Raw genomic sequence first — 26,214 nt, forward strand, 5'->3', positions numbered from 1 at the left:
TTGCTGTCTCCCACACAAGAAAGCTGCGTCTTTGGTGGCCATCATGTCTATTATTTGTTATTGTGTAAAGATATTTCCAGTGTATAGGTCAAAGAATAATTTCTATGAAGTCTTTTTGCAAAGATCTATTTCCTTTATAAATGAAATGCTGCTTAGATTTAAGATGAGATTTTTCTTTTAAAAACAGAGGAAATAGTTACTTGGCAGTGTTTTACCTGACGGTTCTTTAAAAGGATCCATCATCCACTACTCACAATGGCAGGGTCCTGTCAAGTCTCCCTGCACTCAACATTAGACATAATGGAATAAGACATTGGTGGGATATATGATTCCAGAGAACTGAGGGCAAAGGGGAGTAATTCAGTCATTATGATCTTGTGGAACTCTCCAGAAGAAAATATATTTAGTTTAAAAAAAATAATTGGCCATTTCCCTGGACTGAGTCTCTTTCCAATGAATGTATCAAAACCATCTGTATGTCTAGACATAGCCAAAGACAAAGTGTTCCCAATAGCATATTAAATAATAAAAATGAACAAATTAGAAAATGGATCGGTTTTAGGGAGTGTTAGTAACCCTTCTAAAGAACTGAAGGGCTAGTTTAAGTTTGCAAACTTGTTAGAATTCCAGTACAGCCACTATTTCAATATCAGTAAGTTATTGAAATACTAATTTCAAAGAAAAAGTTAACAAGATATAAAAGTTGAATGCCTTTTGACTTATTTAGGTACTCTAAATTTCTTCAATAAAATTTTTAATTTTCAGTGTGCAATAATTATGTCACTTACACCCAAATTGTTTAATTATTTCTGATTCTTTTAAAACTTTAACTATGTACATAATTTCATCTTTGAATCCTCCTTGCTACAATACAGAAATATTACTGTTTTGTATGTTGATATGTTTTTGCATTCTTGATAGATACCTTTATTACTTCTAATAGCTATTAGTCAATTTCAGTTATTATTTATTTTCTATTCTATCATCTGCAAATAGACATAGTGCTAATTCTTTCTAACATCGAGGTGATTATTTTTCTTACCCAAATAATCCAGCAAGATCTTGAAGCACAATGTTGACTAGGAAGAGACAGCTCCATCATTCTTGTTTTCCTTGTGATCTTAGAAAATATTCAGAATAATAGCTCTGGGTATTCATATTGATACCACTTTTTAGAATGAGAACATTCTATTATATTCCAGCTTGCTTAGGATTTTTATCTTGAAGGTGCATTTTCTGTATCTGAAATGACTGCATAGATCTTACTCTTTTTGTTTTGTTTTTGAGACAGGGTTTCTCTGGGTAGCTTTGCGCCTTTCCTGGAACTCACTTTGTAGACCAGGCTGGCCTCGAACTCACAGAGATCCACCTGGCTCTGCCTCCCGAGTGCTGGAAATTGAACCCACGCCCTATAAATGAACAAGTAGTGTTCTTCATCACTGAGGCATTCATCTCTTCAGCTCCTCTGTTATTATTTAAAAATTGTTTATAACTTAGAAGTTGTTTAAAGAGCTAGAAAATCATTAAAAGGTGTGTGTGCGTGCGTGTTTGTAAATGAATCTGTTTCAAAATTAGCAGTCAAATAGTTAGCTTAGATAATAAACAACATCTTCAAGACAACTGACTGTTCATGCCGGACTCTTTAAGGCAATGTTTTATTCTGATAGTTAATGTTCTCAAACAAACAAACAAACAAAAACTAAAAAGTACCACTGAATGTGTAGTAGGAGTCTCAACTTTGCTATCCTGAATATATCTGATCTTGTCTCATTTTTTAGTGTGTTTTCCTTATTGAATTTCTATCATCCTAATTGATTGTAAGTTCTCTTTTTACTATTGTATCTTAAAAATTCCAAAACATCTTGTTGATTTTCTCAAAGAACCAACTCTTTGTTTCATTGATTCTAGTGGCTGTGGAGCCCCCATCTGACTGGACTATGCCCTCTGGATACGGGAGACAGTTGTTTAGCTCAAACTGTTTGGGGGACACCCGGGCGGGGGATGGGGATCCATCCCTGGTGCATGGGCAGGCTTTTGGGAGCCTGGTGCCTATGGTGGAGCACTTTGCTCAGCAGCCTTGTTGTGGCAGGGAGGTGCTTGGACCTGCCTAGGCTTGGTGTGCCTGGCTCTACTGACTCCTCTTGGGAGACCTTGATTTGGAGCATGTGGGGATGGGCGGGGGGGGGGGGGGGGGGGGGGGTGTGGCTTGGGAAGAAGGACTGCGGGGGTGGGAGGAGGGAGGAGGTGGGATCTGTGGGTGGTATGTAGGGTGAGTAGAAAACTTCTTAATAAAAAAAATGAAAAAAAAATTCAGCAAAACAAAGTCCAAAACATGTGCATTTGAAGGATAAATTATCTAATGGAATATTTAATTGTCTCCATTTTAATTTTTTTCTGAAATGAAACCAAAATGTTCTGCTTGAATTAGAAAATGGAGAATTTTTTTCTCAAATATTTCAGATAACCAATTGGTGTGCTCTTCCCCTGGGGATGACTACTTCTCCCACTCTCAGCATCCCTGAGTTGCTCCTAATACTTTTGTAGGGTTGAGGCCTTATAGACTTTCCCTGTCCACTTTAGCAGTCCGATGTTGCCACCCTTTTTAGGCTCATGTTTAGACAGTCATGTTAGTGAGACTTTAGAAGTGTAGTTTCTGATGTTACCAAATGGCCAACCCTGAAAATATACGCGCAAATAACAGTATACTGATGGATCAGCTTATATTTAGGAATGCACACACACACACACACACACACACACACACACACACACACACACACACATACACACACACACACACATACACACACACACACACACACACACACAAACGCAACAACAATTATTGAAAGGAGAGGCCATGGATTTGAAAGAGGAAAAGGAAGAGTATATGGGAGGGATTGAAGAAAGGAAAGGTAAAGGGGAAGATGAAATTATACAACAATCTCAAACAATAAAGAAGTAATAAAATAACTTAAAAATAACTTAGATAAATTGACTAACAATACAGTCCACAAATTATTTCCCACATACAACCATCCCTTTAAAATGTGTCATGCTAATTTAATTAATTAACTTAATTATTGTCTTCTATTCTGTTTCAAAGTCATACAAAGATCACTCAATAGGACTGATTTTTGCTGGATTTTTTAATTGAAAATTCTTTTTTTCTGAATATAATATGCTGTTCAGAGAGAGACAGAGAGACGACAGAGACAGAGAAGGAATTTTGCCCTACACTTACTGGATAGTTGAAAACTCAACCATCCTCTGCCTTCCTTAATATTTCCATTCACCCCTGCTCTTGTCCTTTATAATTACTATCAAATTTTACTTACCCAATGTCAAAGAAAAAGGAACTACATTCTTTCAATGACCTAGCTTTATTTTCTTCTCATTATTTTCCTTTTACAGTTTGTCTCAAGGGATCAGTACTGACATCATTTTTTTCTTTGTGATCACACAGTAGATAATTGGAAGAGATGACTGTTGGGTGTGGATTCTTTGATCCTCTCTTTAATTTTCATTCCCTCCTCACTTCTATAACAATCTTCACTGTGCAACCCACCAACAATCTTAAGCCATTGTTCCAAGCATAAACAATGGCTATCCAGAATAAAAATTCAACTCCAAAGTACAATCTTAATTTTCATAGAACTTACAAAGCTGATTTTGAAATTTAGAGAGCAATGGTTCCTGAATATTCTAGACTTTTCCAGATAAAAACAACTGCTCTAGAAAATGATGAAATATTAAACTGCAACTATTAATCCATATGAAGATCACCACAGACATGGATAAAGCAAACTCCTGAAATATACAGTCTTCAAACAAATGATTGTACCATAGAGATTTCACATATGCACTAGAGTCCATTTGCTTGCTATCCATGGTTGGTGTCACTTCCATGTTTTAGGTAATTATGGAACCTTCCACTGTCAAAGAACAGCCATATCTTTCAAGGCTGGTAGATACACAGTCTGGCTGAATCTTTCCTTGTGGTTCTCTGGCTGGAGTGAATAGTTCAGAGAATAAGACAGACCTCATGTTACTGGGATCTCAGTGGGCCTAGGCATTCAGTTTGTCATTATTTCTCTAGGGCTAGCATTTCTTACTGGGATAGAGAGTGACAGTGAAGACCATCACATTCATTTTCTGGCTGTCAGAAAATGAGTTATTATGTGAGGAATGGATTAATTGAATCAGATGTTAGGCCACTTATAGCTGCTTTGCCAGCTGTGGTATCTGGCATGCTGCCTCTGGCTACTGTTGAACAATGTTCATTTCTTGAGTCAGGAAGCACACAGGGAAAGTTCACTTAATAAGGTAGTGTTTAGCCAGTATTTTGCTGCAGGGTGGGGTGTGTGTGTGTGTGTGTGTGTGTGTGTGTGTGTGTGTGTGTGCTGATTCTTTTCTTTATATTATTTGGAGACCTCTTGATTGATTCCCTACGAACGATCATCATGCTGGCTCACAATCTGATGTGACCTTGATAGCTGGATTAGTGATCAGTAGAAGCCACTACCCAGTCATATAAGTAGATGTCACACACTCCTGTAGTCTTTCAGTTTTTTTTTATTTTTTTATTTTTTTATCCACTGACCTGGGGCACACTTAAAGATCACCTTCTAGTGATTTGTACTTAAAAGAAAGAAAAAAAGCATAGTTTTTAGTTGGGTATATTTGATTGTTTGAGGTCATATATGTCATACTTGAGTATATATCACAAGCCGTATATCAGATTACATGAAATGGGCTAGGTTTAATTATGGACCCATTTTAGGTGACTCTGTAGCAAATTCAGGATAGGATGAAGACTATGCTATCACTTAGTCATGTAATCCTGTAGACCTAAAAGTGCTAGAAGAATAGATATGTGGAGTCTCCCTGAAAGTCTCAACAGGACAGCACAGAACAAGTGGGATCCTGAGATCATAAAATAATCTCACTTAAAAATTATCTTAGTGGAGAAGGGAGGTATTGGTGAAGATTGGGAGTCTGATTAACTCGAAATCTTGAGTCACTTATCCTAAACTGAGCATCGTCAAATTTACCGAAACAAAGGTGGCACATGAAATGTCATCCATGGGGCCAGTGAGGTGGCCAAGAGCATAAAGTCACTTGTTGCTGAGTTTAACAGTCTGAGCTTGATCAACGGGAGCCACATGGTGAAAGGAGAGAACCACAAGTTGTCCTCCAAGCCCATTTGTATGCAGTGGCATACACTTGCCCCCCCTATATACACACAATCATATGGTAAAATAAAAATGTAATAAAAGTTACAAGCTTCAGTATAATTCATATATGCTGGAGATAGTACAGCTACTATGTCCAGAGCAGGAGGAGAAGCCACAAGTGCATCCCATTCATAGGTAGCCTTGTTCTATAAGAACACCAGTGAAAAAAATCTTTGCAGTGTTTAGAGCTACATATAGTATGAAATATGCTTGTTCACTTCAGGTGGATGAGAGGTAACTGGATACATAAAAATGCACTGGTATTGATAATTGTTGATTTGGTTAGCAGTCTGGAAAAAATACAGGATGAGGAGTTCTTCCAAGAGATGCATGGGTTAAGCTATGGAGCTGGATACCTAAGTGTCTTATTTCAAACTGGTGATAACACTTCCCACTAGGGGATCATGCTGGTCCTGGTCATTGTGTCTGATCTATTTCTATCATTTTTGTAAACTGCCGGTAGCTGATAGATACCCTGCAACAGGCTTTCTTTTGGGCTACCAACCAAATCATAACATGGAGACGTATTAATTGTGAATGCTTGGCCTTAGCTTAGGCTTGTTTCTTGCTAGTTCTTATAACTTAACCTGTTTCTCTTCATCTATGTTTTGCCTCAGGGCTTTTTACCTTTCTTTCCTTCTGTATATCTTGCTTTCACTGCCTCTCCATGTCTGGCTGGTAACTGCCTGGCTTCTGGCCCCAGGAATGTTCCTCTCGTTCTCCCTCTTTCTCTTCTCCTTCTTCTCTCTTGCCTAGATTTCTCCTCCTACTTATTTTCTCTGCCTGCCAGCCCCACCTATGCCTCTCCTGCCTAGCTATTGGCCATTCAGCTTTTTATTAGAACAATCAGGTGCCTTAGGCAGGCAAGGTGAAATAGCAACACATCTCTACATAATTAATGAAGTGTAGCATAAACAAATGTAACACTTCTTTACATCATTAACTAAGGCAGCAGAAACAAATGTAACACATCTTTACACAGCTAAAGTAATAGTCCACAACAACATACTTTGTTGTGTTCTGTAGAAATTTAATTAATCTCTCTCATTAGGAAAAAAAAGAGTTGTTATACTACTTGTTAATGCTTTAAGAGTGGACGGTACCTTGGTGAGTTGGAGCCAAGGACAACACAGTCATGCCATGCAACAGAGCTCACGTGAGAGGTTTATTGGGGAGGAGGGGTGCAGAAATGGCCTCTGAGTGAGAGCAGAAAGAAGAGAGAAAGTGAGGAGAGGAGGTGCTTGCTTTTTATAAGGGGACATAGTGCATGTAAATATGGAGAGTGTGGAGACTCAGTGGTGGCAGTAATCACAGTGTCCCATCTTGGCTACAGCTGACAATGTGTCTTGCTATTGTTCTCTCCCTGAGGGCAGGTTGTTGTAAATGTCTGAATGCTAACAGTACCTACTCATAAATTGAGGAGGGTTCTATGACTTTGAATTGTCATGCCTTCACAAAATATCAATTCTTTGAGTTTCCTTCAATATTTCCCACAAACCTCCACATTTATATTTATATTTTTCTCCTACAACTCTGAGTGTCCCATCAAAACTAAAATCCAACTACTGAGATCCTCATTGGTACTCTGGGTTGACTTATATCTGGGTTCCCACCTAGGATCTGAAGCAATGCACTGAGCTGGGCCAAACTTCACCCTAGGCAATCTGTTATCTGGGTCATACCATGCACATCCTAGAGTGGTAATAACACTGAGACCATCAATGTCAAAAACATGGACCTCATAGTCTGTAGCAATTTACAGAGCTACATAAAGGACAAGCTTGTATCCACTGACCTCTAGGAATCTGTTGGACCATATGTCGGGGTTCAACTTCTGAGTCTGTTTCAAAGTAAGATTTTGTGAGAATGTTGTACCCTGAGTCCCTCAAAGACCACCAAGAGTCCTAATCCGATGCAAAGTCTTTTTATTGCGAGTTAGCTTGGGACTCTCCATCCATCTGATGTAGTAGCAGAGCAGAAGAGACCCTGAGTAGCAACGGGGCAGGGTTTTTAAAGCAAAGGGGTCTTGGGGTCTACAGACTACATAGGAACAGACTCTGGATTGGTTTATGTGAACGGCAATCATATTAGTAACTTTTAATTGGCTATAGTTAGTTACCATTTTGGGGCAGGCCTGGACAAGTCCCAGTACTTACTGACTGTGGGGAATGGTTCAGTGGCCCAGGGTCTGTCCTTGACTCATGCACATAGCTCTGAGGGGTCCCAGACAGTAAACAACTGGCTGAACCTTGAGCAGTCAGAGTACGTGCAGAAAGGGAGCTACTGCAAGGACTATGTCTTTTGTTCACGGCCCTCCCAGAAACTGCTTGCTTAAGTCTCAGGAAACTGAAATTGGGGCCTGGTCTCTGAGAGAAGACTGAGCAGCCTGTTATGGTGTCTGCCTGGTCCTTTCAATAATAGTTCTTCTCCCTCATGTTAGGCCTGAAGCTGCCTAACCAACAACTCACCTTCAATATCTCCTCCCTACATGGCTTGATGGATTTTTCAGAAATGATTCCTAGAATCTTCAGGAGACTCAGCCTTAGAAGTTTGGCTTTACTCGGGTGTTTCTGCTTCTCTGTGGATCAAGGCAGTACTTTTAACAAAAAGGAGACAAGGATGCTGAACTTCCCTTGATCCTAATGTATCAACAAATTCCCCTCAGTATTCTAGTAAGCAACTCACTGTGAAGAGCCACCCATGTCCAAATGGTGAGAGGCTAGGACTCACGAGACTCTTACCTATCACAAGGGATACAGAATCTCCACATTCCATGTCTTCTCATAAATTATTAGAGGAACTGTTTATTGTCACTGGATAACTTGACCAAAATTTAACCAAGTTCCCCATCTCGCACAGGTCTCTAAACAAGTTATAACTTGTCCCAGAAAGTAAACTTAGTATTAACACAAGAGTGACTTTCTGAATGACCCCCTCTGGAACAGGCTGACCTCCTACTTCAGCTCTCAGGACAAGCTTCTGCCTTTCCTATTTTCACTTCTCCATTAAAGAAAACACTTAGTGTTCTGACACTGAAGATTCTCACGGGTTTTCTGGTCGATCTTGTGGTTAGAACACTCTCTTGAGTGCATTGTGACTCTTTTTGACTGAAATCTCTCCTTAACTAAGTCTGGATGGTTATGTTATTGTATTAGTGTCTCTCAATTAGCATTCTCTGCAGGAGAGAAGCTGCTGATGCTCTTAGCAGCCACAGGACCAGCATGACTTGGCCCTTGCATGTCATCCAGTCTCTCTATTGCTCAGCCAGGTATTTACACACAGGCCTGGGATCAGCTTCATTTGGTGAGAATAGGAATCACCTGTGAGCTCAACCGCATAGAGGGGTGACCTTGCTGCTCTTATTAGCTGTTCAATCACTAGATGCAGAGACTGATGCTGAGCCTGTGTCCAGCCATACTACAGGAACCCCTGTAGCGGCACAGACACTTCTGATAAATCAATTGAGACTAATTGAGCCCTGGAGGGAAAAGTAATCACCTCCTGCTGGGAGCTTTTCATACACACTTTAGAAGTCTTCTGCCTAACTATAGCTCCTCTAGCAAAACTGTCCAAAGAACTCAGACCACCTTAGGTGGTTTTTGTTAGATTTATTTTGTATTTTATGTGTATGGGCATTTTGCCTGAATATATGTCTATGTACCAGGTGTGTGCAATGCCCTAGGAGGCCAGAAAGAGGATGTCATATTCCCTGAAAATGGAGTTATTGACAGTTGTGAGTCACCACGTGGGTGTTTCAAATCAAACCTGAGTCATCCGGAGGAGCAGCCAGTGCTCCTAAGGGCTGAGTCATCTTTCCAGCCTTGCCACCTGAGTTTGATGTGACACCTCACGCAACACTGATTCAGAACAAGGGACGCATTTTCAAACAAAGGGCACTGCAACACTGGGGAAAGGAAACACTATGCCTGGAAGCCAGAGTGTTGGATTCCATCTGTGAGGCAGCAACTGTGCCCCTGCAAGAGCAAGCAGAGGGGATCAGCAACTTTTCCTATCACTTGGAAAGCATGTTGGGCAGAAACAACCTCCCAGATGACCCAGGAGGTAATTTAGTAATGTCCTAGACTCTTCTCAACCCAGTTGAGTTGGCTGTCATAATAACCATCCCAGCAAGCTAGGGTTCAGACACTTTTGGGGTTGACCACCTGAGTCACTCTAAGAGAGACACTGAATGAGGCCACTTTTCCTGAAGTCTGACAGTTGTAGCACTGGAAATCCTCCACTCCAGGACACCCTTCTGCTTTAGGAAAAACAAACTTAAAACTCTCTTGCTCCTTGAAGATATCTCATCTCAGACTCAGGCAAATTGGGGTGGGTGGCTGACTTATTCCAATCATTGTACAATGCATACATCCAAAGTGCTTGTCAAAATAAAAAAACTACAGAATGGTGGTAAGAGGAAAAGATGATACATATAACTGAGGAATCCAGGGTCATTTTTGGTAGCATAAATTGTGTCTCAACTGGCTTAAGTCTATGGAAGATTGATTTCATTTTAAGAATTAGAATTACACATATTTCTTTGGGGAGAAGCAATTAGGTGGTCATTGTCAAAGTGGGGCTAGGAGAGATTATGCACCTATGGTGGTTTGAAAGATAATGGCCCCCAAAGGGAGTGCCACTATTAGGAGGTGTGGCCTTGTTGTAGTGATGTGGTCTTGCTGTAGGAAATGTGAGCGCAGGCTTTGTTTTTGTTTTTGTTTTTGTTTTTGTTTTTGTTTTTTTTAATCAAACTTCACTCAGGGTGACAGCTAAGTGATTTCTGGTTGCCTCCCTATCAAGATGATAATAGACTGAACCTCTGAAACTGTAAGTGAGCCATACCAATTAAATGTTTTCTTTAGAAGCGTTGGCATGGTCATGGTGTCTCTTCACAGCAATGAAATCCCTAAGACAGCACCTATCTGGGAATGGCCTATTATTTCTGTTCTTGAGGAGATGCCTCACAGCCTAAGTGATAATGCCTTCTCATTATAGCTCAGAAATTAATGGTATTAGATTGATCCATACATGGTGTGTGAACTTTGCCTGAGTGTGATTGGGGATTTCTACATGAATATTATCCAGTAGAACACCAGAATTAGGGAGTTTTGAGGGTATGTCTATTCCAAAGAATATAATATCCTTTATATTTGGCTGGCTGTGGTGGTAATCCCACTGATTGGAAGGCTGAGACATGATCACAAGTTCTAGGCCTACTGGAGCATAGCAAGATTTTGTCTCAAGAAGAAAGGTGGGGGGGAGGGAGGAAAGGAGGAAAGAAGGAAAAGAAGGGAAGAAGGAAGGAAGAAAACAAAGGGAGATACAAAAGAATTCAAGGGCAGAGAGAAGTTTTAGCAGTTAAGAAACTGTACTGCTGCTCTGCTTTTTCAGAGGATCCAAGTTCTCCTCCTAACACCCATGTTGGACATCTCACAACTATCTTTAACTGTAGTTCCAAGGATCAAACACCCTCTTCTGTATTCTGCAGGCACCTGCACTGTACTCATTGATGCACAAATAACTCTCTCTCTCTCTCTCTCTCTCTCTCTCTCTCTCTCTCTCTCTCTCTCTCTCTCTCACACACACACACACACACACACACATACTTCTTAAATTTAAAAATGGGTGTATTAATAAATAATGTATTAAACATTATGTTTTCTTTGTAGATATTGGAGTGATAGTTCAGCTGTTAAAAGCACTGGCTGCTCATGCATAGAACCCAGGACCAATTTCTGGCACTCACATTCTAGGTCACAAGGGTCTAGAATTACAGCTCCAGCTCTGCCTTCTGGTTTCCAAGAGCAACACAGCATGTGGTACAGAGCATAAGCAGTCAAAGCACCTATGCACATAAAATAAAAATAAATACATCTTTGGGTGTAGGGAGGCAGCCTCTAACCCCAGCAGACACTCTCTGGGAACCCACAGGCCACTCTGACCAGGCAAGCAGATAGGTTGACTGCAGATCTTCAACTCTCCTGCTGTTCCTCCAAATCCAGTCTCTTAGTCTCACCCCCCCCCCCCCCCCCCCGGCTCTGCAAGAGAACACCTACTGGAACCTCCCTTCCTCTCCTGCATCTATCTCCAGTAGATCACACAGATCTCCAACTTGAAACTTCCTTACCCCCACCCATTCTTTCATCCTAAATCCCACTTCCAGAAGGCACTCCCTGGGAACCCAGAGGCTACTTAGGCCAGGGAAGCAGGTACGATAACTGCAGATCTTTATCTTTCCCTCTGCTCTTCCAAATCTGATCCCCCGCTTTTATCACTAGCTCTTAAGCAGACCTGCTGTGGTCTCTTCTCCTTCTCTGCACCCATTCTCAGGGGACTAAGCCGATCTGAGTGAAACAACCTGCTTTTCTCCTTCCTGTGGATCCCCTCAGCTTTCCCCACTCTCATCCCCCAGGCATCTCCACTCCCAATATTCAGAACCTGGAACATCTGGTGTCTACACGTATTAAGACACCAGAAGAATTTCTTACCTGGCAGCACTCAGCCACCACACTTGCCAAAGAATCAGACAGTGCAACAGAAACTAAGAAATGAAACACCCACCCAACAAATACAAGATAAGATATCAGCACCTAGAATTGCAGTCTTCCATACCCCAGATGTCTATATGCCAGCACATAAATACTATCAGTGACAGCCAGGACATTATGTCTCCACTAGAGCCCCACCATGGTAGTCCCTGTGTATTCCTACATAGCTGAAGCACAAGAAAAAGACATTAAAGCAGCCTTCATGAATATGATAGAGGTTCTTCAAGAGCAATGAATGACTCCCTTAAATCTATGGAAACACAAACAGTGGAAGGAAATGAATAAAATAGCTCAATACCTTAACATGGAAATAGAATCAATAAAGAAAATTCAAATGGAGGGAATTTTAGAAATGAAAACTAGGAACTTGAACAGGAAGCACAGAGGCAAGCTTCATCAACAGAATATAAGAGATGGAAAAAAGACTCTCAGGCACTGGAGACACAATAGAAGAAATGGATAGTTCAGTCAAAGAAAATGTTAAATCTAAAAAACTCCAGGCACAAAACTTCCAGGAAATCTGGGATAATTACACAAAGACCAAATCCAAGAATAATAGGAACAGAAGGAGAAGAATCTGAATTCAAAGACACAGAAAATATATTCAACAAAGCTATAGAAGAAAATTTCTCTCACCTAAATAAAGATATCCCTATCAAGGTACAAGAAATATGCAGAAAACCAAAATGAACTGGATCAGAAAAGAAAGTCCCCTCGGCACATAATAATTAAAATACTAAATGTACAGAACAAAGAATAATAAAAACCACAAAGGAAATAGAACAAGTAACCTATAAAGGCAGACATATCTTACACCCAACTTTGCAATGGAAACTAAAAGTCTGAAGGGCCTGGATAGATGTTCTGCAGAGTCTGGGAGACTATACCCAGCAAAACATAGATGGAGAAAATACTCTATTTCATGATAAAGCCAAACTTAACATCTATCTGTAGATCAAGCCCAACACAAGGTGCTAGAAGGAAAATTCCAACTCATAAAGGTTAACTACATCCAAAAAACCCACATGGAATAAATAATTCCAGAGGAACAAAATTAGAAGAGGGGAAACACACACACACACACACACACACACACACACACACACACACACACACACACACACACACACTACCACCACCTCAACTACAACCACTACTACCACCAACACAGCAACAAAATAAGAGGAATCAACAGTCATTGTTCTTTGATATGTCTCAACATCAGTCATCTCAATTTCCCAGTAAAAAGACACAGACTAACAGAACTGATGATAAAATAGATCAATCCTTCTGCTGCATCCAAGACACACCTTAATATCAAAGACAGACAACAGCTCAGGGTCAAAGGATAGAAAAAGATAATCCAAGAAAATGGACCTAAGAACCAAACTGGTGCAGCCATTTTCATATCTGACAAAACAGACTTCAAATCAAAACCAATCAGAAGAAATAGGGAAGGACAACACATAATCATCAAAGGAAAAGTTCACCAAGAGCACAATGTAATTCTTAACATCTATACCTATACACAAAGGCAGTCAAGTTCATAAAAGAAATACTGCTATAGCTTAGATCAGATATTGACCCTCACACATTGATAGTATATATGGGAATGTATTTTTATACAATAGTATAAAATATCTTGTGGTAACTCTAACCAAACAAGTGAAAGACTTATATGATAAAAACTTTAAGAGACTGAAGAAAGAAACTGAAGAAGATATTAGAATATGGAAATATCTCTCATGATCGTGGATCAGTTGGATTAATGTAGTAAAAGTTTCCATCCTCTTAAAAGCTACTACTAAGATTCATTGCAATCCTTAGCAAGATTCCAACACAAATTCTCATATCTTGAAAGGATGATTTTCAGCTTCATATTGAAACACAAGAACCCAGGATAGCTAAAACAATCTTGAATAATAAATGAATTTCTGGAGGCTTCAACTTGTACTACAATAATACACTAATAAAATCAGCATGGTTTTGGCACAAAAGAGACACATTGATCAATGGAATCAAATTGAAGACCTGGCCACAAGTCCACATAGCTATCAACATCTGATTTTTTATAAAGAAGTCAGAAATACACACTGGAAAAAGATAGCATCTTCAACAAATGGTGCTAGTCAACTGGATGTCTGCATGCAAAAGAAAGCAGATAGAACCATACTTATCACCCTTCACTAAACTCAAATCCAAGTGGATCAAAGACCTCAACATAGAACCTGATACACTGAAACCTGATAGTGGGCAGAATGGGGAATAGCTTTGAACACATTGGCACAGGAGACAAGTTCCTGAACAGAACACCAATAGCACAAGCACAAAGTCGACAAATAACTAAAGGCACCTCATGAAACTGAGAAGGTTCTACACAGCAAAGGACACTGTCATTTGAACAAACTGACAGACCACAGAATGGGAAAAGAATTTTATCAACTACACATCTGATAGAAGGCTAATATCCAAACTAAAAAAAAAAAAAAAAAGAACTCAGAAAAGTAGGTATCAAGAAAACAAATAATCCAATTAAAATTGAGGTGTAGATCTAAACAGAGAATTCTCAAAAGAGGAAACTCAAATGGCTGAGAAAAAGAAATAGTCCATATCCTTAGCTCTCAAATAGCTGAGAAAAAGAAATAGTCCATATCCTTAGCTATCAGGGAAATGTAAATTGAAACTACTTAGAGATTTCATCTTACATCTGTCAGAATGGCTAAGATCAATAAAACAAATGACAGTTCATGTTGTTGAGGATGTGGAGTAAGAGAATACTCCTTCGTTGCTGATGGGAGTGCAAATGGCACTATGGAAATCACTGTGGCAGTTCCTTGGGAGGATGGGAATTGATCTACCTCAAGATCCAGCTACACTACTCTTGGGCATGTACCCAAAGGATGCTTCCTCCTGTCTACAAAGAAACCTGTTGAATCATGTTCATTGCCGCCTTATTGATAACAGTCAGAAATTGGAAACAATCAAGATGCCCCTCAACAGAAGAATAGATAGATAAAGAAAATGTGGTACATTTATACAATAGCGTATTATTTAACCATCAGAAAAAAAAATGACATCATGAAATTTGCAAGCAAATGGATGGAACTAGAAACAAATCACCCTGAGTGAGATAACCCAGACCCAGAAAGATGAATACGGTATGTATTTGATTATATGTGGATAACTGAGGTTAAGTCTTTGATAATCAAGCTACAATTCATAGAATCATAGAGGTTAGGTACAGAGTAAGGGTCTACAGGGCACAAGTAGATCTCATCAGAAAAGGGAAGTGGAATAGATAGTTGTGGTGAATGGAGGGGGATTAGAATGGGAGTATTGAGTGGGAAGGGGCAGACGAGAAAGGGATGAGGGAGGGAATATGGTGAGAGAAAACTAAAATGAAGGGCCACTTGATTGATAGTATGGAAACCTAATACAGTAGAAGTTTTTAAAATATCTACATATATATTAAGGTAATCTAAATAAATGGGGAGTCAGAATCCCACCTTGCCATTTTCTGTCACAGAATGAAGCTTCTAGTACTAGGTTTAGGTTACATCTAATTGAGTTATTGGCCAAAGGGCTCCCGTGCGAATCTCCAGAAAACCCAGGCTGTTGCCAAGACAATGAGTTGTTCTCCACAAGCTGATAGCCAGGCCCCATTCCTGAAGACAGCGCCTATGCAGCACATGAAGTTAAGCTGGTGCTTACATAGAGTCTTCACTTTGGGACCTATCGTGAAATTAAATAAGACTGGACTAAACCCCTCCCCCAAATTACTCACATAATGGCATTTTGCTATACTCCTAGATCGGTGTCTTTCTCAGTCATCATCAGAGAAGTTTCCTCCTGGAGCAGATACGAACAAATACAGAGACCCACAGATCCATATAATGCAGAAAGTGAGAGACCTTGAAACACTCGGCCCTAAACAGGATGTCTCTATCAAGTCCCTTCCTCCAGGACCCAGAAAGCCCCATGGAAGAGGAGGTTGAAAGAGTGTTAGTGATAGAGGGTATGAAGGACACCAAACAATCAAGACCCTCTAAATTAACACAAGTAAAGCTCAGACAAACTCACAGAGATTGAAGCAGCATGTACAGGGCCTGCATAGATCCGCACCAGGTCTTTTATGTCCATATTATGGCTTCCAGTTTACTATTTTTATGGAATTACTATGTTTGTGAAGGCATGGGTCTCTGATTCTGGTGCCTTCTCTTGAGCTTTTTTCACTTTGTTGATTCGTTTTGTACAACTGGATGAACAGATTTTCTTTCATCTCATTATATTTTATCTTGTTATATTTAATTATTATCCCTTAGAAGCCTGCTCTTATTTTTTTTCTAATTAGAGACAAAAAGGGAGTGGATCCAGATAGAAGGGGAGGTGAGGAGGAACTGGGAGGAATAGATGGAGGAGAAATAATCAGAATATAATAAGTGAGGGAGGAAAATCTATTTTCAGAAAAGGGAAAAATAAGCAAAAAAATAAATTTTTAAAAAATTATCACTTCTTTCTGTGTTAATTGCTCAAGTGAAAAATAATGACATTTGTTAGTCAGATAATGCCTAATTAATGCATTAATTTCTGAGCAACATCTGGTTATTGCCCAGATTTTCCAGTAAAGATGCTAATCTGAATAAAAATGATTTAAGAGCTCAATGAAGGCTGGCACTCTGGTTCCCGCCATCGATGATCATCCATAGCATTTTCAAAGAGACGATTCCAAGAAAGGTTCACAATGAGAGTGAAAGTCTTTTTCCAGCTGCTGAGAAGATGCTTAATTCATTCATTCATTCATTAAAATTTGTACAATTTATCAATAGACTTAGGTAAAATCACAAAGCTAGTCCAGGAGTAAGAGATATGAATTCACTTAATGAGTTTCTGTAACTTCCAGCCTCAGACTCCACTTGGGCCTGGCAATAAGCCCAGCCAATGGCTAAGGGGCCATCTCCACTCTGGCATGGGATTCTTGTTTTGCAGTTTCATCCCAGAAGATTCCTTTCTGTGCCCTGATGACATTTTGTACTTGGAAGGAGTGCTTTTGTTTTGAGTCCTTCTGAGCTATTTACATGCAGCACCTGCTTCCCATCTGTGAATGCTCATAGTCCACTCAACATCTACTGTTGTCATTGTCTACCAGTGTTCTCAGCTAACTGCTCACAAAGTTCCGGAGTTTCTGTTGTGAACCCTGAGAATGTAATTTCGCTGTCTTCTTGCACTTCTCTGGTATAGGAACATCCACTAGGCACAGACATTTCCTGTCTAGATTCTCTTTTAATTTTTCCCCCTTCCTTTGAGTCTGTTCTCTCCCATGCATGCCTAATTTAGATAGGGTTACATAATACAGTGGCTCATTCTGGCAGGGTGCACTACTTTCTGGTCAAGATCCCCAGTGGTACACCTCTCTGTGTTGACATTTATTCCCGTAATTATACATTCCTATGGCGTGTTCGGAAACTGTAAATCACTCAATAGATTGTTTTGACTCTAAATAAAACATGGAATATATTGTTAATAACTGATGAATTTTTGGTTCAAATGCTATAATTAGACACCCAAAACAATGCTACTCTATGGATTAACATCTTGAGGTCTTAACCTATCATCCATCTTTGAAAATATGTACTTTCTCCCCATCTCACTATTCAAGCAGGAAATTGAGAATATATTTCGATCATTAAGAGAAGCATGTAGAAGGGCTCCCACAGAATGTTGCTACAGCCTGAGTGGCTTAAATAAATAAACATTTCTTAACCACAATCCTAGTGATTTGGAGGGTCAAGGCTAAGGGTGAGGAGATTCAGTACGTGGATGTTCTGCTTTCTGCTGTGCAGACAGCTATGGCTGTACTGTTGTTTCATTCCCACTTGTCAGTGAACAGGGGAGAAAAGACAACTTGTTCCTCCTGGATCTCCTCGTGAATGCACCAATCCTGTCATGGGAGTTCCACCCTGTGACTTAGTGACATTCCAGTGGCTGCACTTCTCAAAGCACTGCATTTATGCCTCAGAGTTCAACATAGGACATTTGAGGGGGCATACATATGTGGTCCATAACATGCAATTTTCCAGGTACGCTTGGGGGAGGCAGTAAGAGAAGAGCTGCATTAAATAGCTGCACCACTTCTGATACTTACACTGGGCATGGTTTGCAAAGGCAAGCATTGTGCTTTCAGTGTCCAAGGTTCATATGTTTCAAATGCTAGCCCTAGCTGATAGTACTCATTTGCAAGGTTGTAGAGTCTTTGGGATGTTGAGGTCTGATGGAGGTTATGGGCTAATGGGTGGTGAGCTTGGAGATTTTATAACCCACTCCCACTTCCTGTCCACTTTATGACTACAATTGTGATGTGACCAGCTGCCTCAGGTTCCTGCTGTTATACCTTTCTTCCTATGATGGTTTGTTTCTGTCTTAGTTATCATGAAGATAACAACTCTTTTATAAGAATTTAATTTAATTGGGGTGGCTTACAGTTTCAGAGGTTTAGTCCATTATCATCATGGTGGGACGTGGTGGCATGCAGGCAGACATGGTGCTGGAGAAGGAGCTGAGAGTTCTACATCTTGATCCAAAGGCAACAGGAAGTGAACTGTGTCTACACTGAGCTTGGCTTGAACATAGGAGACCTCAAAGCCCACCCCCACAGTGACACACTTCCTTCAGCAAAGCCCCACCTACTGCAACAAAGCCACACCTCCTAATAGTGCCATCCCTATGAACTTATGAACCAATTACATTCACACGACCACAGTATCCCTTCTTCAATGGTGACTACTAAATAAACTCTTCCTTCCCTGAGTTGCTTTTGTCCTGTAACTTGTCAAGAGCCAAAGTTTTTGTAGCCCTGTCACAACCACTGGTTTGTAAGCTTGAGTCTAGGTGAGATGTTAGGTCATCTCGTGCCCAAGGGGAGCTGCTGTTATGAAAAGGTCATGTAGTTGCACATAAACATGTGTATACATATGCTTTCGCTCCATGTTCTAACTCTAGGGGTGAACAAGAAGCAAAGATTCTAAAACGCATTGTGCTATGGCTACATACACATCATTCAGTCAAGGTGAAGGTTACAAACAGAAACTGAGGCTAGAGAAATGACTTATTATTTGAGTGTTTGGAGTTTGGAATTTGGTTCAAGGAGACCTACCACTGTCTCTAGGAGATCCAATGCCCTGTCTGGCCTTCATGGGCACTGCAGTCTCCTGCATATAACCACACATAAACATACACTCACACCATACACATAGTTGAAAATTTAAAAATAAAATCCTAGCCGGGCGGTGGTGGCGCACGCCTTTAATCCCAGCACTCGGGAGGCAGAGCCAGGTGGATCTCTGTGAGTTCGAGGCCAGCCTGGGCTACCAAGTAAGCTCCAGGAAAGGCGCAAAGTTACACAGAGAAACCCTGTCTTGAAAAAAACAAAAACAACAACAAAACAACAACAACAACAAAATCCTCAAAATAGGAATTAATTTTGATTGTGAAAAAAATGGAAGTAATGGCTCTTGCACACCTGAGATTTATATTTACTATGCCCAAAGGCTTCCCAGGTATTGTTCATTGTCCCTGATTGGGGACTAACAACTCCCCATTTGTCACACCAGGATTTTCTTTGCATTATATTTATCTTCAGGTCACCTAAAGATCTGATGCTTATGTTGTGAATTCTGACACAGGAGAGACAATGCTATTCTATAAGATATAACAAGAGTACCACCATGTTTTCTTATTTTTAATCAAAAATTGTTTCGTACATTATATTTTGGTCATGGTTTCCCCTCCCCCACCTACTCCCAGATCCTCTCCACTTCCTTTACCTAGCTACCCAACTTTCTGTTTAAAAAAAATGTGCAAGAAATAAAACTGGACAAAACCACAAAAAACAAAAACAAATAGGCAAAAAAAGACAAAAAAAAATGCCCAAACAAAGCAAAATAAAAGAAAAAGTCCACAAAAATACCTTTGAGTTCATTTTGTGTTGACCAAATGTTCATGGGTATTGAACTTGCCCTGGAGTATGATTGATAAACTCAGTGACATTCCATTGGAGAAAACTAATTTTCCTTTTGCTAGCTGGTATCAATTTATCTGTTTGGTTAGGAGTGAGATCACATGTCCACTTCCTCAATTGCAGTACTGTGCCCATTTCTGATTTGAATTTGTTCAGATCTGTGCATGCTGCTACAATCTCAGAGTTCATATGTGCATCCCTTTTGTGTGTGGAAAACAGTGTTTCCTTGGAGTTATGCATCACCTCTGGCTCTTAAAATCTTTCTTCCACCTCTTCTGCATAGATCCCTGTCTTAAGAGTTTCCATTGCTGTGAAGAGAAATCATGACCTCAACAACTCTTATAAATGAAAACATTTCATTAAGACTGGTATACAATTTCAGAGTTTTAGTCCATTATTGTCATGGCGGGAAACATGGCAGTATTCAGGCAGCTATGGCACTGGAGAAGGATCTGAGAATTCTCAACTTGATTGCAGGCAGCAAAAGGAAATGGTGAGCCACAGTGGGCATAGCAGGAGCATATAGGACCTCACAATCCACCCCCTCAGTGACACACTTCCTCCAACAAAGTCATGCCTCCAAATAGTGCCACTCCCTATAGGCCAAGCATTCAAACACATAGTCTATGGGGGTTATTCCTATTCAAACCACCACAATTCCCAAACCTTGAGAGTTGGGGTTTGATTAAGACATCTTATTTAGGACTGAGCATTCTAAAGTCTCTCACTTTCGGTACCACCATGTTTTCTAAAAGCAACTTTATTGAGATATCATTTTCTTAGCAAAACATTTACCCACCATAACTGCAAGTCAACAATACCAGTGAATTTAATGATTTGTGTCAAGAATCCCTACAGCCCAGCTTCACATCAAAGTCTGTCATGCAGAATGTTCTTTCATGTCCCTCTGTAGTCTATTATTCTGGCTCCCCCAGGCCTACGTAAGTACTGATGTGTTTCCCATTGCTATAGTGTTCCTTTCCCTAAACATTTTGTGTTATGTGGACTCACAAAATATGTGGAATTTTGCATCAGACATTGCTCATCTAGCATAAAATATTTGACGTTTGTTCACATGCTGCAGGGATGCACATATCACATCTAAAAAATGCACTCATTGGTTGTTGGACATTTGAATTGTTTCCAAATTTAGGCTTTATGAGTAATGCAGACTGAATACTTGTTTCTGTGTATTTATAGAACCATGTTTTTGAGAGAGGATGCTCCAAATCAGGCAGAAGAACTTAGAGAAGGAAGTCACATACTATCCAGAATATAGAAAGTAAGGCAAGCTTGGAGGGTGGAGGATGTTGTATATTCACAATAAATAACAATAAAATGATTGGTTATACTTGTGAATAAGAAGGGGGATTAATGACTTTAACAGGAGATTCACTCCAAAGCACAACTTGCCAGAAGATGTGCACATACAGACATACACACCCCATGTCTCACTACCATTCTGAGCCTTCTGACATCGCCACTTTCTAAAAAAATAGAATGCCAATGCATTCATCTCACTGATTCTGGAATCTCTGGTTTGTTCATAGCACATCCTGATCATTATCTATCACTCATGTATGAGTGACAGGAGCTCCGATAACTTCTCTAATACGATGACATATTAGCAGTAGAGGAAACTGGAAGAAACAAAAAACTAAAGTCAAGCCTCGTTCACAGAGATGAATGTCTCTTCACAAACTCTCCAGTGGTTTCCCTGAACTCAGCCCTAACCTTCTGCCTTGCTCTAGTTACATAGACTAACAACTTCAGCAGAATGCTGTGTCTGAGCAGATGGTATAATAAGGAAGGATAAGTGACCTTGAGTTTAACATCACTCAGAAGGCATGGCAGAGGAAACTCTTACATCTCTAGTGTTGAAAATGAGTGAAAATGATCCAGATTCCAATATTTGTGATTCATCCCAAGAGGATCATTGGTCTTGAAAATCAGGACCATTTAAATGCACCTACCAGAAATAGCCACCAAAAATTGTTTAGCACTTTTTTTGTGTGAATGTATGAGCAGAATGAAATTGAGCAAGGAGCTCTGTGCCTTCTGTAAGCATTTACCCCACAGATCAACATCTCCACGAGGAGTGTCACTGACATTCTCTGATCATTCTGGGATTGATGCTAGATGTTCAGTAGTGAACTTCTTTGATGGGAAGAAACTTGCTATCTTCATTGCTATATGAATCAGTAAAAGTCCAATGATTGTCTCTTAGAGGCTGATGGTATCCTGACCCTCCTCTCAAATAATATGTACTATTTCAAGCTAGTTCTTTTTATTGTTTTTGGTCTCAGATCTTCCTTCATATCCTCTGTTAGACTCACATTAATGTTGTGAATCTTTAAACATTTTATATGATCTCTTGCTATTCAGAATCATCCATATTATTCTAAATGATTGAATTTGTGCATTTATTTTGCACTTCAGCCATATTACTGGTCTCTTGTGACTTCTCAGTTAAACCAAATGTACCCTACAAAAATGAAACAAGTACATGCACAAGCTGTTAATATGCTGATTGCAATCTGACCTCTACCCTTGCAATCTCCCCCACTGGATAAAACAAAACAAAATTTGACAGAAAAGAAAAGAGAAAAAAGAAAAGAAAGGAAAAATCTCCAAGTGGAAGCTGAAGTGTGGCACAGTGAGTTACACAGTTTACCGTTTAGTCCTTATGTCATTACTTGTCAGTGTTCATTGGTCTGGTTTGAGGCCTCAGGTTTCTGCTACATCATCAATACTGGGCCCTCACTGCTCCTCTTGGATATCCTATTGTTGTCTGGAGATCCTGCAACTTTGAGTCTGCAGGACCATCCCCTTTACGAGCTCCAGCAGATCAAAGATGGAATGGATAATGGGATGGGCCAACTCATAGCCCAGGTTTCGGGTCTGGGTGGTTGCTGGGTTGGTCATCCTCCCAGCTCTCCCTCATCCTCAACACCAAGGTGAGCTCTCCAGCACTGCCCTGGCTAGCTCGCCCTATGTAGTCATACAACAAGGAATGGGGCAAGTACTTCTCTTCTCATGTTCTCAGGCCAGCTTGCCCACACCCACACCACCAGGGCCAGCTCTACTGTGTTGTCCAGCTGAGGTGTAGGGGCCACTCTGCCGAGTGCTGCAGCTGGTAGTAGGACTAGCTCTCCCATGCTCACAACATGGGTTGGCTTACCCATGCCATCACCAGCAGGGCCAGCTCTTCTGTGCTGCCTAGGTGAAGTACAGGGCCTGCTTTCCTTAGTGCAGCAGCCAGTGAGATGCTGGGCCAGCTCACTGGTTCAGTTCCCATGATCAGGGAGATCAGGGCCAGCTCTCCCACCTGCCACAGGCAGTGAGGCGTGTGTGTGAGGGCGGGGGGAGAAGAGGACATCTCCCTGTCGGTTAAGCCACCATATCACAGATGAGAGGTGGGGACAGATCTCCTATGCTCTCATTCTCCAGGCTAGCTCACCCGTACCCCTGTCAACAGGGTCAGCTCCAATGTGCTGCCCAGACAAGGTGCAGGGCCTGTTCTCACTGGTGCTGCAGTTCAAGGATCAGTTCTTCCACCTGCCACAGCTGGGGAGGGGTGAGGTGGAGAGGGATGAGGTGGAAAGAAGTGAGGTGGAGAGGTGGGGAGGGGTGAGGTGGGGAGGGCGTCTTTCCCTCACCCATGCCACCACATGGCAGATAAGGGGGGCTGGACAAGCTCTCCCACTCTCACATGCTCAGGGTCAGCTCCCCCACCCCCAGCAGGGTCAGCTCTGAAATGCTGCCCACGCAAGATGCAGGATCCACTCTCTCGAGTGCTGAAGTAGGTGAGGGGTAGGACTAGTTCTCCCTAGCATTGCAGCCATCAAGGGGCAGCTCCAACTCCGTGGAGCCCTATCCTCTCAGTATTCAGTGGTAACAGGAGCCACAGACATCAACACAGACCACAGCCGTGGCGGGTGCAGACACAGCCCTTGGCTGCTGCTCCAGCCTGGGCATCACCATGGCCCCAGATGGCAAGCAGGCCGCTCACCTCAGCCCACTCCTCACTGCCTTCACCTTTTCAGATCTGCCTCTCTCCACAGGACATGAACCACTCTGCCTCTCTTTTTCCCATTCCCTGCTCATCATAATTGAGCCCATCTGCCCAGTGAAGAGCCTTGGACCAGAATGTACATCTGTGTCCTTCATTGACTTTTTTATATGAACATTATCTTCTTTATTGAAAATAGATTCTTTTCTCATACAGTATATTCTAATTATAGTTTCCCCTCCCCCCACTCCTCCAAGTTCCTCTTCACCTCATCTTCCCTTTGAATCCACTCCCTTTCTGTCTCTTATTAAAAAGATCTATGAGGTAACAACTAGATATGGCAACATAAAATATAATAAGATGAAGCAAAAGCTTTCGTATTGAAGTTGGATACTCAAGCCAACAATAGGAAAAGAGCCCCAAGAGAAGGCACAAGCTTCAGAGCTCTCACACTCAGGAGTCCCATAAAAATGCTAAGCTAATGTTGGAATACATTGCTGGCTGGTTAGAGGTCACTCTCTCCCCATGGCCTGGCAGCTTATCTCAATAGCTAGGCAACATGGAGCTCCCTCCCTCCCACAAAGCTTCCTGCTCTTTACCTGCCCTTATCTGAAGAATGTCCCTGGGCCTGAAGGACTGACCTTATCTGAAAACTGTCTCTAAACCAGATGTCTGATTCATCTTTAGCTTGACTCTTGGCACAGTTCCCTGCTAAGAAGAGTTGTACTAGGAGCTCTGCTGTAGGACCCTATAGCCACATACTAAGCCTTGTGATAGGAACATGCCACTTAATACAAATTAGGGTTTGTCCTCGGGCTCCCAAATCCTATATATTCCTTATACTCTGGAATAAAGTTGAGCTGATTCACTGAAGTCTGTATCCCGGAAGCCTCCCTCCATCTGTCTGTGCTCATGGGCTGCATACAATGCTTCTGTCACCCCTTCTGCTTCTTTCCCTTCGCAAACTGGTGGTCAAGAGGCTGAGAGGGAAAGAGGACCCCCACAAGCTGATAGCTATAATAAATAGCCAGAGGACCTGGGGTAGACTCTTGTAGGCCCTGTGCTCGCTGCTTCAGTCTCTGAGTTCATGTGCTCCCTGCTTAGTTAATTCAGGAAGCCTTATTCTCCTGGTGTCCTCTATCCCCTCTGACTCTGAAAATCTTTCTACCTCCTCTTCCATGGGATTCCCTGAACTCTGAGGGGAGCGATTTTTGTGGAGGCTGCTGAAGAAGGAAGCCTCTTTGATGATGACTGGGTAAAGCACTAATCTGTGAGTATAACTGAGTAACATTAGGAATCATTTTATTTTATTATTATTTTTTAGACCAACCATGTTTGGTATTACCCTAGGTCTTTGGGATATCTACAACCAGAAGTCTCTGGTTCTTGGTTACCCAAGCAATGTCAGATATAGATCCCTTCTCATGGAGTGGATCTTAAGCCGGATCAGATACTAGTTGAGTAATCCCACAAATTCTGTGCCCCCATTGCCCTAGCATATTTTTCCGGAAGAACAGATGGTAGGTCAAGGGGTTTGTGGCTGTATTCGTGTCCATGTTTCTCTTTCAGTAGCCTGCAGAGTACCTTCCCACATCAAAGAGAGAATGCACAGATGAAGGCTTCGTGTAGGCACCAGCTGGACTTCTCCATGTTCAATGAGTTCTGTGGATGCTGTTCTCAGCAATAGGGCCCCACTATCAGTTGGTGGAGTGCAATTAGCATCAGTCTGGGTTGTTTAGGAATTTCCATGCTATCCCTTTGGCCAATAACTCAATTGAATGCAACCTAGACTCACCACTGGAAGCCTTGCCTGGCTATGATGGATAGAGAGTTGAGCCGTTGTATCCCTTATTATTATAAGATCTCATTAAAATCACCTTCATAGATTCCAGGAAGTCTCCACTGCATTAGGTCTCCACACCCACCCAATACTCCCAATTCCATCTCTCCCTCCATCCCATGCCTCCGACCTCATCCCTCCCACTCCTGCTTCCTTCCCTACCCACTCTCAGTCCACCCACAATTTAATCTATTTCCCCTTACCAGGAAGGTCCAAGTGTCTCCCATTAGACCCTTCCTCCTCATCTAACCTCTCTATGTACATGGATTGTAGTTTGGTTATCATTTACTTAATGGTTAATATCCACTTATTTGTCCTTCTGTGTGTGGATTACCTCCTCACGATGATTTTTTTTAATAGTTTCATCCATTTGCCTGTGAATTTCATGATGTCATTTTTTTAAACATAGTATTAAACACTATGCAGCACATTTTGTTTATCCATTCTTCTGTTGAAGGACATTTAGATTGTTTCCAGTTTCTGGCCTTTATTAATAAAGCTGCAATGAACATGGCTGAGCAAATTTCTCTGTGATAGGATGGAGTGTCCTTTGGATATATGCC

Source organism: Peromyscus maniculatus, chromosome 6 (genome assembly GCF_049852395.1).
Source record: "Peromyscus maniculatus bairdii isolate BWxNUB_F1_BW_parent chromosome 6, HU_Pman_BW_mat_3.1, whole genome shotgun sequence".
NCBI classification, from domain to species: Eukaryota; Metazoa; Chordata; class Mammalia; order Rodentia; family Cricetidae; genus Peromyscus; species Peromyscus maniculatus.